The sequence below is a fragment of the Dreissena polymorpha genome, chromosome 4, assembly GCF_020536995.1.
Source record: "Dreissena polymorpha isolate Duluth1 chromosome 4, UMN_Dpol_1.0, whole genome shotgun sequence".
Taxonomy (NCBI): Eukaryota; Metazoa; Mollusca; class Bivalvia; order Myida; family Dreissenidae; genus Dreissena; species Dreissena polymorpha.
In genome coordinates, this window is record NC_068358.1 from 134501303 (window position 1) to 134514884 (window position 13582).

Sequence of the window (13582 nt, forward strand, 5' to 3'; positions counted from 1 at the left end):
ACAAACAATCAACATTAATCAATTATTAAATTTGTGTCGTCGCCTTGAAACGGTCAATGCAAAGCATTAAGGGTTTAAACCGCTTAATGGCTAGCCTTACACTTAGAAGAGAAGAAGTCCCAAAACACACATATGTAAATAAACGTTAACCTCATAGCATCTGTTTACCGCTTTCTTTCAATTTGGCTTACCGATAGATAAAAATGGAATGTATAACACAAACATAATCATGAAAGAAACTTGGATTACAATATGTTTGCCTTGCAATTAACCAATAACCAATATACATAGACGAAAATAAAACCTTAATAAAAATGCATCACCACTTTTAGGTTATAATTTTACGCATAGAACCGTTGCAATAACACAACTAGTTTTTTTCCTGGTGTCGTTACCTTTGCATAAATAGCTATAATGTAAGTCGTAACCACGCAGTTTATGGTTCCCACGAATAAGTAGCTCGTTCCTAGGAGGTAATTTGTCGTGGGAAAGATATAACTTACTCGTGTACTCGAGTTTTTTAGACGTGTGAACGACAAAGATAAGTCGCGGGCAGCACATAGATACTCATATGAAAGGCTTAGTAACTCGTGGTAATGACATGATCACCAAAATAAATACATATTGTTCACCGCATGTTTTAAAATGGCGGATACAAGGGAGGCTAATTTAATTACTAAGGATATAAACCGGACCGATTCGCGCTTTTAAATGCTTTCAAATTAAGTGTTAAGTGTTTTCTGATTTGTAATGGGAACAAAATACTTACTCTTGGGAAAAACTTACTTAATCAGGGCAACAACACAAATAAAAACAAAAACATAGCAGATGTCACTGTTGTGCCACCGTAATAACCACCATCCGGTATGTAAATGAACATACAAAGTGCATTTAGGTATAGGTACCGCTCGTTTTGAACCGTATGTATGTTTCATTTAGAATTTGCAAATTGTATTAAAAATACCAAACACATGCCGAGGTCATTAGATGGGTCGCAGTTTCTTAAAAGGGCTTCTACGCATTGTGTTACATCTTCTTGCATGAACAACTTTTCTTTTCCTTTTCTTTTCTTGCCATTTACAATAGGATATAGTTTCAAGTCGGTCACAATCTGTGTGAGTTGTTCATCGTTACATGAATCCCGCATACTAAGAACCATCTCTTCGATTGCACCACTTGTCCAATTGAAGCAATTAGTACGATCTATTTTGAGTTTTTCGAAGTCCTTGTCTGCAAGAAATTTCGCAGGTAAACACAATCGCCTGCATATTGATCTACATAAAGAAACAATATGCACGCCATTCGTTTTGGCAATAGTCAGATCGGACAACACCGTTAGAAGTTTATCTTATCATCTTTTGTATATATCGGTTTAAGGGCACACGTTGAACTCATCGTTGATAGAAGAACATTCTTCATTTCGTTCAAAAACAAAATTTCGGAATCCCCTTCGCAAAAGAGCACTCGTTTAGCAAAGAAAATGTCTGAAAGTTTGTCATTTGTCATTAACCTCAAGGTCTTCAAATTTTGGTGGCCAATTTGTCCAATGCTTTTTACTCTACACTTATTTTCTTCTGCTCTGCTAAACCTATAGCAACTAGACAGTGTCCATGGCGTTAGAAACGCTGTATTGTGAGTGGTCAGTATCACGATTTTTCCATTGGCCTCCGCTTGGTGTCCTATTGTCTGTATCATTCTTTGCACAAATTGTGGGTGCATCCCTCTATATGGTTCTTCGAGGAATATCGTTTTGTAGCATTTTCCCGACAACAGAATTGACACGTACTTTGCTTCCAAAATCCCTTCCGGTGTTTTAAGCAGCTTCATCGAATTGCGATTTACGTGTAATTTCCCATCTCCATCTAAGCAAATTCATACTCAGCTGACTGATTGGCTATATTGTCAAAGACATCCTGTTCGATTGACTTATCGTAATCTTCTTGATGTTCTAAAAATGCAGTTATTATTTCGCTCCTTTTTAGTGCTTCTTCATAGTTTGCTTCCTTCATATCGCCTTTGATTCTTTTACTTTTGGACCATTGCAATGGTCCGATTGATCTTAATGGAAACGTAAACACTAGATGCTTTGACAATTCAATTAACACACTTTGACAGGGTGTGGTACTTGGTTCACACATGCTTGCTTCGACTCTTGCAATTTCTATTTTCTTATACCAAAGATTTTGTAGAAGAATATTTGTATCAGAATTATTACTCGCCAGCTAATCATCAAAACCAACATAATTACACGAACATAACCTTTGTATTGTATGTTGAGGTTCTAGCTATGTCATATCGGCAATTCTAACCGTTTTTACAAAATGCTTTATAAACACAATAAACTCACTCCAGCGTGGAGTGAATCATGCAAGGTGACGTGCCCAAAAACAATGCTGCATTCGCCGTTGGACGGTATCCAGGAAGATTGCTTGTGGGCCATAAAGTGCTGATATCATGTTACAGACGTACTGGTTTGTCTTTTGCTCCTGGTAAGAGACGCGGAGCAAGTCTTCGGAGACACTTGTATATTTGAACGCCTGTATCTTGCGTTATATGTCTGCGTGAAACGTCCATGTCTTGCAGCCGTTTAGAAGGATAAAGATTACGAGTGATTTGTATAGCTTGTTCTTGTAAGAAAGCTGATGGAGCTAATTTTCCACAACTTGCTCAGTCTAGTCATCGCTGCGAACGCCATTGTTATTTTTATTAAAACCTCAGCAGTATTTTGTTTCATTGTTACAAAACTTCTTGAGGCTTTTCATCCCTTGATAAATGGTGATGTCCGCACTAGTGGTGTTTGTGCTGTTCTCCATGGTCTTCAACATCTCCTTGCTAATCTCCATCTCTTAAGCTAGTTCATGGAGTCTGTTGGCATTGGTTCGATATTTGAGTTTACTGCTGGTGATACCCATGAGGTAATGTCATCAGCGAATCTCAAGTTAGAGATGGGTCTTCAACCGATTTAGATAGATGTGTGGTGTTCTAGGAGGGTCTCCTGCATTATCGTCTAAACCGTCACAAATCTCGAAACAAAACAGGTATTTAATATGATAAACATGCAAACGAAAGTTCCTTGAAAACGTATAAAAAATTGTTTTTATTAAAATACAAATTCTTAATTAAGGCATTCATTGTTGCTGCAGTCAGATGAAGACATAGAGAGTATTATTTAAAATACAACTCGAAACGGTATAAATGAGTTAGGTGTAAAATCGTTTCTTCACGCACACAAAAAAAGAAGTCATTATTATAACATTTTGTGTGGATTGATCATTTCTATTAAGATGTATTATTTATATTTGACATAAAAGTTTATTTAAAGGGTTAGACGCCAACATGAGACTATTTCAACCCAATCACCGTAAATATGTTATTATTATATTATGCAGATATTGTGATCTTAAAATATTTGTTTTAACGCACATCGCGGACAATTTTGTCCTGGCATATTATTTCGAAAGAACGTGTATTCATATCACCGATTGTTGTATAAGATTTAGTACCATCTGTTCTGCTTAATCCATGATATCAAAATACAAAGCAACACATTAAACAATCGGTGGCCTTATTTTATCACGAATACAAGATTTAGTGGGTAGTGCGTATTTATTTATTTTGTTTTATTATCATTTTGACCAATATTCTAAATTCTTGTTTTATTAAGAGAACATATAGAGAAGTACCCTTTGAGGTTAGAAGTTTTTTATTATTGACCTGTTTAAATCTTAAATATGTAGCTTAAATAGCAAGATTGTTTTTATTTTATCAGTCGTTTAGAATTAATCAAAGCTTGATATTTATGTAATACAATTTTATCGGTGATAATTTTTGTAATATAATAGAAGAAATTTCATCATGGCTAATACCAAATATATTTATTTTTTTCATCAGCAAATAATGTTTGACTCAGCGAGGATTATAAGAAGTAAAAATGAAGTTAAAAGTATTAAGTAAAATAGCAAAGTTCATGGAATAAAAAAGTGATTGTTTCAAGTAATACAACTCAAATTTATTCTTTTATCGATTTTAAGTTAATTTTAGACATTTTAAAGAAAATATTTTAAAACTGTTATTCGATGCATACAACTTAATTCCTTATCAGGAAAACTATATTCTTTTTATCCCAAATAAGTTAAGTGAACATTTCATAAAACTGTGTATTAATAAATAATACACCCATTTTTTCTTATCTTGATAAAATTCCCAATATCAGTAGAAAATGTCAAAGTCGCAGAAAGATCAGTCTATTTCAAACTTCATTATAGTTATTTTACAGTCTCTATCTAATAAAAACGTTTGCAAAAATGTATCGAAATATAATGTATTAATAATATAACGATGACAGAAAGAGCCGGTTTGCCACGGGCAAATACAGAAATGTGTGTATCACTGGGGATAAAAATATTTCATTCAATACGTAAACGTGGAATGATGGACGAAACGATAACCATATGCTTCGCTTTCAGGGCGTAAAGGGTTGGGGGAATAACAAAGAGTTACACCAACTTCCCATTTGTGAGTGATATCCACCGTACACTTTCCGAAGAATTATTTTTTAATAAGATATATTTATGGCATATTGTAGAAAAATGGATTTATTGGATTTCCTTATCACGTACATATCTTTCCAAAATACCGAACAAAAACAATTTTCATGTATGACAATTATTATGACAATTTTCATTTATTGGAAAAAAGCTTGATTGTTAGATGGACTATATTCAACAGTTTCATGGCAGATGAATAGAAATTATTGAGTTATTAACAATTTATGTTGTTTATGTTTTGGCTCTTATACGTTGTATGCGATATATATTACAGAAATGTTGCTTAAGTTTAACTTCATTAAGCAAGTTTTTAAAGCCATTGTTCAGTTTATAAACAACGACATCAAATACATTTTCTGTGTAAGAAATATATTTCAAATTTAAACATAATTAAATAAAATTGATGTTTTTGTTCTCCGTGTGTTTTTCTTTGTGTCCAATTGTATGAAAATTGTTCACTTAAATAAAGAACCCCGAAGAAATGCGCAGAGCATGATCTCCTACTCATGCAACTGAAGTTTAATTGCCATAAGATTTGAATCCAACAGCAGGTTGATGTGTGCTGTTTGGTTGCCGAAATTCTCCGTACATTTGTTTCAATGTTCCAATATTTCCTCTCTTATATCCTTATTATGACTTAAGATATCTTGTGAAACAATTTGCTTTCATAATATGTGTATACCCTTTCTATTTATGCGATGCTTACTTGTATGCTAATTAATTGTTTGTTCTTTGGGAATTGATGAATATTGACATACCTTTTATTGACATGAAGTTTATGTAGATGGTAATGTTAATGCAAGCCACGTGGTTCCGTTTAGATTGTATTACATGGAGAGGCTTATACAAATAATCCTTCCTTAATAATGCTACATTATAAAAACCTATTGCAAGCAATTTTCAAATACCCAATCATTTTAAGCTTTTACTTTACATGTATTCCAAACAATTAGATTTAATTAATTCGCTTCGTACAAATCATGCACTATAATTATACAAGTTGTTCTAAATTAATGGTTTCCAAATCAGAACAATGTGGACTCGGTATTCTACCATAAGTGCACCTCCAGGAAGTGCATGTGCTGAACATATCTAAGCAATGCTCTAATTGTTAATCTCATGTTAAGAATCGTACAGTTTTTATCAAATGCATGGCTATCGTTCTTGTAATTCCAGCAACATTGTAAAGGTAACTGTCTTGAAATGCGCATTGGTAAGAATCGTCATGACTGATCGATCCTTAAGAGCTAGTTTAATAGGGTATTAAACAGTGCTATTGAACAATTAGGATTGAATTAGCCAACATTAACACACCTGGAAGTAACACATTTTTCTATATTTCTTATCAGCACTAAGTTCAATCTCGATGTATTTCAGGATTGACAGTTTGCAGACCTCTTAGCTCTAATGATTAAATAATGTGTAACATGATATCGAAATCTACTAGGACAGTTTTCTTGACACTTTTTACATTTATTAAATGATACAAACGTGTTGGAACAAAATGAATTAATGATCATACGTTTGTATAATGACTATAACGTGTTTTTCAAAAACGCAGATTTAACTATGAAGTACCATATGCTCTATATTTTATAAATGATTTTGAAAACTTGGTTAGAGTTTATTTTCAATCTGAGTGTATTTTGTCAGGTTTACGATGACGACAGATCCATTCACAAAATGCACACAAGTTGATGATTAATCACGCAAGCTGTTGTTCAGAAAAAAATCAACACTGTTTATCATAAGACATGCGCGCATTTCATAGTATTACTGATATGCGCGCAACGTGTTAACATTACTTTGTGTTCTATATCTACAAATGAGTCGATCGCGTCGTCATTTCCGGGCAAACATTGATCGAATCCTGTGACACGCTGCCCTCACTTGGACACAGTTACTACATATGAAGCCATATCATATGGACGAGGTTAATAAAGACTATATAAAAAATAAAAATAAAATACATATGAAGCCATATCAATATACTGTGTGGAATCCCATCGCTCAATCTGACTTAGCGCATTTAATCTAGCCCTAAATAGGGCTATTCCTAGCCAAATTGCAAAAGTATTTATTGTATCATAATTTGAATCCCAAATGCTTGTACTACAACATACTAAAAGTTGCATCCCTATGTATTTGGGGAAAATGAAAAATTCAAGATGGCCGACAAAATGGCCGCTAATTTGGGGAAAAACGCCCATCAGACAGTATTTACCCAAACAATCACCCACATTTATAATATGAGGTAGTTTTAAATGTTTGTTTGTTCACCAGAAATGTATTGCGATTACTATTTTGCTACTTTTTTGTGAGTAAACGATAGTTCGTTAAACAAAATGGTGGTTTTATACCAAATGAATTGGTTGAAAATCAGAATTTTTCCACATAACGCTTTGATTTTTACTTTTTAACCAATAAAAGCTACAAAAATGCGGACTTTAGCCATATCATTTCTAGATACACTTTGAATGTCATATATTGATTGTTTTAGGGACTTCAATTGCACTTCTGACCATTAAAACCTATTTTTAAAAGTGGGTGGGGTTAATTAAAATTGAAAACACGCATGGACAGGTTCATTTAAAACTTTATATTCATAAGATTATAGTAACAATTTCTGAAATGGTATAGTGTAAGTGACAAAAAGGTTGTTTTTTAAAGTAGCCTTGTAATTTTGTATATTTTTTTATGCTGATGATAATGAGGTCTGGGGGGGGGGGTAGTAATGGAGGGGTGGTGGTAAATTAGTTTGATGATGACAACCATAATAGAAAAAAAAACAATGATATCAATTATAGTGAAATTTAATGAAATTATCAAACCAATGCCATCGATCAATTTGCTCAATAAGCATTAATAGTCAAACATTAATGATCAGTATACACAGACTTATATTATATATCTAAAAATTCAACAGACATATATGTAAGTTATTATTATGTGACATTTCTGATATAATTTTATTAAAACAACACATGCATTTATGTTTCATAACATTTACTAAAACTGACCAATACGCACAACACAACAGTGTTAAACCAATGGCGAGTTAGGTTGTACATGAGGTATGAAATTATAGCAATGTTTAAGACAAACGTATTATTTCAAAATGTGTATGTAACATGATTTATAACAGCGAGATACTCAAGTAAAACTAAAATTAAATGATTTCATAACTCTCTGGAAATACTGAGAAAATATACTGCCGAATTATTCATACATATATAATTATGCAAAATATTAACATGATTTAAGGGACATCACCGACAATTTTTGCACTATTGGTGTCTTGCATAATACTAGTTGAATGTGTTTTTATAAAGCAATTACAAACAAAAGATTGCTTTATAAACATATCCATATGTTTTTTTTATATAAAACTGTAATCGACTGTTATAATCGCGATGTTTACATAATTATATGTACTAGTACTTGAGCTACAAATTAAACTTCATTACTGTCATCTTCGTCAGTATCACTGTCATCATCTAACACCTGTCAATTTTAGACTGTCCATTTGAGCAGCTTGCAGCCCGGCACTCGCCACACCAATGATATCAGGAGAAGGATACAAGTCTTTGTGAGCCTCTGCTTTATCAATATCAGCCTCAATAAGTTTAGCTGTTATTTATATATTTTTTTAATAATACGTGCCATTTCATTTTCATCTGTGTTTCACGTTTAATTTTAGCGAAAGAATGTATAACAGTTGCAGTCGTTTCTTTCAGAGTGATAATGTCCTGCTTTCTATCTAAAGAATTTATTACAATTGCATCACCAAAATAATCCTGTAGTTTTCTTTTCATATGTTTTACAGAGTAGGCAGAATCTTCATAACATTTCTGGGTCAAAATATCAACTATATCACTTACTGTTAATGTCTTACCATCGGCATTTTCTTCTATGTACTTCATGGCGAAATTAAAGGCTTCTGAAGCTTTTTCGGGCCTACCTGGACTGTGTAGAGTCTGATTTGATGACTTAAACTGCTTTGGGATTTGGCGATCTGTCCTGAAGTTAACATTACATGTTTGATGGTAGCGAGCTTCGGCAGCTGGCAGGTCTATAATTGCTGACAGCCTACCAAACACGGCATCAACCCTGTCATCATTCCGTTCCATACATTTATTCTCTACAAATTCCTTGAAAGTTAAACGTGCTCTGAGAGAAAACATCAGGGCCACGTTTTTTATTATTGAATTTGACATTTGTTTGACAAAACATGCATTTGGTTTTAAATTCAAAACTATTTTCAGACCTGTGAGTGACACTAGAAGAAGACACATAGTTGTTGTTATTGTCCATATTTGTTTTAATATTTCGTTTGTGTATATAGTCACGTCTACAATTTACATGTACACACTGTCCCAGTTCTGCTTTTATTTGAGTTCCTCGATGTAAACTCGCTCTGTTAACACTCTCACTCCCTTTATCCCAGAGTGTTACCACAGGCTGGTCCCCAAACGGCAGCTGACACACAAAGCATGTTTCGTCCATCTGGAAAACATTGGCATTGTGACATAAGGAAAATGTAAGAAAATACACAACTTCAACATATTTATACATGTATAAGGCAATCACACAATAGCAACTTCAAATTGAGATTATACGACATAATTATTGTAAGTTTCAAAGATAAGTTCACAACTAGTAATCTAGTACCAATCACAATTTATAATTCCTTGATGTGTGGTTACTCATATTTCAAGCCATAAAATATGACTCATACATTCAAGTGGAAGTAAAAAATCTAGCTATAAATGTAGTTTTCTAAGAACACCAACATAATTTAAATTTTCGGATTAATTGTTCATTCTCTGATGAGTATTTTTAAACTATTACTTATTACGTATATATATTTGATAATTCAATACATGTTTAGTAGATCGATGATAAAATAGGTGGAAAAGTGTAAACCGTTGTGCAATAGTTAATTGTAACAAAACGTAAATTACACTTGAAACAAAGTGTAAGGTATTTACCTTACACAATCTTGTATTCTTGACTTGGAGACATGTCTGGACTATGCGGGCAAAGATTGGCTACCACCATCTGCTTAAAGGTTCCTCTTTACAACAATCTATTTCAAGGTTCCACTTTATTAACCGCCAATTTCAAGGTTCTTCTTGACCGCCAGCAATTTCAAGATGCCATCTACTTCAATAATGTAAATAAAGCCACAAATTGCATAATTCAGGACATTAATATTAATTATATAGATTATGTATATAGGAATTAAAACTAGTAGAAATGGATAGTTTGCCAAAATATACATACATGCCTAATGACCAGTGTAAATCATGTCAAAAATTTATAAATAGATATGATTGCAACAAAACCTCTATCAAAATTTTAACATAGAATATTGATTTTTACCTAATAACATAATGTATTGTTGTTGACCAAATGTGTTTTGTACAGAATCCTTCCATCTATATTGTAGGGTTGTTAATCATGTTTGTTGGTTCTGAAGAAATAAAATAATGAGATACTAGTAAGTACCGCATGCCATTAAAATAATCATTTTTCATCTAAAAGTCGGTTTTTCTGCAATTATGGCTCGGATACCCTTCCATAGATTAACAAAAATGATCGTGACCCATTTCCTTGCAATCAAATTTTCATTTTTTTCTCAGATTTGTCACTTTTCTGTGTTCCTACATGCACAGTTTTTTTTTATAATAGTATACAAAATAAACATTTAAAACAAAACATAGTATGCAAACGCCGAAATAATTACGTCACATTTATTGTCGGAAAAACGTACCATTTTAATAGTCCTCTGTAAGAATACTTGCCCAGACATAAAAGGGCAAGTTTATAAGTATAATTTTGATGTAAACACATTGATTTTGTCTTACCAGTACTGCATATGTTGGTTATTTTCTCATTTTTGTCAACCGGAATTAAAATTTATCTCCCAGGCACGCCATTTTGTCAATCGCACATTCTCGGCCCTTTCCGTCAAACATCGGATAAGTACCTCGAAGGAGATAGTATGAATACACATTTCGGAAGCGGTATTGCGGTCTACCTACGCGGGCCTACGCGAATCATAATTACATAGTAAAAACAAACATGGCCGGTTTTGCGAGTTGTTTACATTTTGCAAAGATGAAAATGGGGATTTCTATGCTCTGAAGCCAGAGCAAGTACAAACTCTACAGGAATAATGGACGCCATCGTTGTTATTGTTTTTGTTGTTGTAACATTCTTAGAATGGTATCACGTGGGCGGACTACTTTCAACCCGTATTTCTCCCGAGTCCAATTATGATAATCTGCGAGGGGTACCGAATGGCCATTTTGTATGTCTTGTTGATGACGTCATCTACGATAAATGCAAGTATGGCACAGTGTACATGCCACTAGTAAAGACGATAAACAGCTCGCTTTAAAATTGTTTTTAAACAACTTTCCCCACCTTGATCGAATCGCAACTTTTTACAGTAACCGTATAAACATTAAAACTTTTGCCCAGAGCAATCAGATATTCTTTTGCAATTTTGTCTAGGTCAAACTTTAAATTTAAATGCTCTAACTCACCTAATAGCTCGTCTGCAGTGCTATTCTTTTGTCATCTAATTAATAATTAAACACTTTTAAAACGATCTTTAGCTGCAGATCAAACCATTAAAATCGATATCGATGATGAGTTTGTGTACATTCCACCAAGTATGTCTTGAGTTTGAATGACACGGTCAACTTTGAATGTGTTTATGTTATTTATTGTGACAAGTCATAGACACGCAATTCGGTTATTTAATTGTGGTTCTGATAATTAAAATTAATACAAGTGTAGTTGTGCATTGGATAAACAATGTTAAGAGATTTGAAGATGTAATAATGAGTAAAAAACAACTATACAAACATGTATGTGTTTTGCGTTCTGATTGTCTGTCGATTCTTAAGAGCGAGCATGAGAAGTATTTCGTTCGTTCGCGTACATCTCCCCCGTTTACACACATATTCAAACATATTTTTATCTATATTCTAAAACTCATCGGATTTTTATGATCCAGAAGTTACAGGTAAAGCACATTCTACATATATAACACATTTACAGGTAGACTTGCTATCTTAGGCAGTCAGTTCGCTCAGGCGGATTTGGACTCTTACACATGGGACCCCCTCCATCACTATACAATTACTTTCATATAAAAATTATATCGTGGTGTTATGCTGGGTATCATATCACAAATACATATTATGCATTCTATTCGTCTATTAACACGGAAACGTGAAGTTTGATTTTGTCTGTCAAATAAAAAAAATGAGTGGCACTGATCACATTACACAACAATGGTATGGGTATCACATGATTTTGCTAAGCGATAACGTATCTATCAAGTGACACTGCTATATTATCCATATTGCAAGACCTTACATGTTTTGTAAGTCATCAAGTCAGTTCATCCTTGTCACTCACGTTATCAGTATGTCGTATTCAATTATAGTAACTTTGATATAAGTATAAAGACGTGTTTACAAGATTCGATGTGTGAAATCGCGTTTACTACTAAGTGCTTTTTTTATTCTAATATTATATGAGCACAAATTACGTAAAAATGTATTTATTCGTATTTAATGTATCTAGATGGTATACCTATGCGCATTCTGATGTGTTGGTATGTAGATAATAAAGCCCCAATGCCCCTTATATTTGTTTGGATTTTCATTTTAGCGATGATTATATACAGAACTCTGTGAAATTGGCAGCACATACACATGTTCAGACAGTCACCATTTAAAAGGGTGTCTTCTAAAATTGTGTTAATATGATGTTTTTTTATAAGCAGATAAAACTTATACTAACACTTGAAAATAAAAACATGTCGATGAAAAGACATAACGATTTAAAATGTATGTCTGTCTGATTATTAAGACGTCCACGCCTGATTTTTTTTGCGATCGCGCGTATATATAGGGACGGTCACACCTGTCTAATGGGACGGCCACGCGTGATTATTTTGACGGCCATGCGTGATTATTCTGTCACCCCTGCTTAATAGGACGGTCACGCGTGATTATTTTGACGGTCACGCGTGATTATTATTTTGTCACCCCTGATTATTTCGACGGTCACACGTGATTATTTGAAAGGTCACTTCTGATTATTGTGATTGTCAGGCTTGATTATTTGGACGGTCATGCCTGTTATTGGGACTGCTACCCCTGATTATTTGGATGGTCATGACATATTATTTTAACGGTAGCTCCTGATTATTGGGACGGTCACGCGCGATAACTGGGACTGTCATCTCTCATTATTTGGACGGTCACACGTGATTGCACGTGGAAACTCGCGAGTGATTATTGGGACGGCCATCCCTGATTATTGGCACGGACACGCGTGATTATTTAGACGGTCAGGCGTTACTATTGGGACTGTCACCAATTATTATTGGGTCGGTCACGTCTGATTATTTGGACGGGCATGCCTAAGTATTAGGACGGTCTCGCCAGATTATTGGAACGATTACGCGTGATAATTGGCATTGTCACGCGGTATTATTGGGACAGTGACTCGTATTTATTGTATCGGTCATGCATGATCTTTGGACGGTGACGCTTGATTATTGGGACGGTCACGCCTGATTATTGGGACGGTAACAGATGATTATTGGGACTGGCGCTATTCCTGTTCATATTCTTGACAAATCTGTAATATCTCGCGAAATTGCAAAGGTGTATATTTAAATGTCATTTGTGCACTTATAGCAAACAAAACATGTTGATTATTTATTCGATTACGATTTCCAAAGCGACAAGTAAAACATTCTCAAGCAATAATTATTGATTTAAAAATATCGTTATAATAGTTCCACATAACGTATCTATACATGAATATGAGAACATGTCGTCGGTCATTATAAATAAAAACGTATTTAATTCATTTTCGTATTAAGGTATTTGTCATTGAAATTTAACTTTTTATGTTAAGTAATCTAGATAATGTCGCGTTGTTTCGCCGTTGTCATGGCGGGAGTTGTCATATGGCTACGAATTGTTCTGTACATTTATGTT

At 33.9% G+C, this 13582-nt stretch overlaps 1 long non-coding RNA gene across 1 annotated transcript; it reads right to left on the minus strand.

Annotated features, from left to right (window-relative positions):
* Nucleotides 1-7502: 7502 nt before the first annotated feature.
* On the minus strand, nucleotides 7503-10020 carry LOC127876706 (uncharacterized). The gene is made up of 3 exons (XR_008048037.1): nucleotides 9933-10020; nucleotides 9539-9713; nucleotides 7503-9053 (listed from the first exon to the last, which is right to left on the minus strand). It is a non-coding gene; the product is annotated as an uncharacterized LOC127876706 (long non-coding RNA).
* Nucleotides 10021-13582: the final 3562 nt, after the last annotated feature.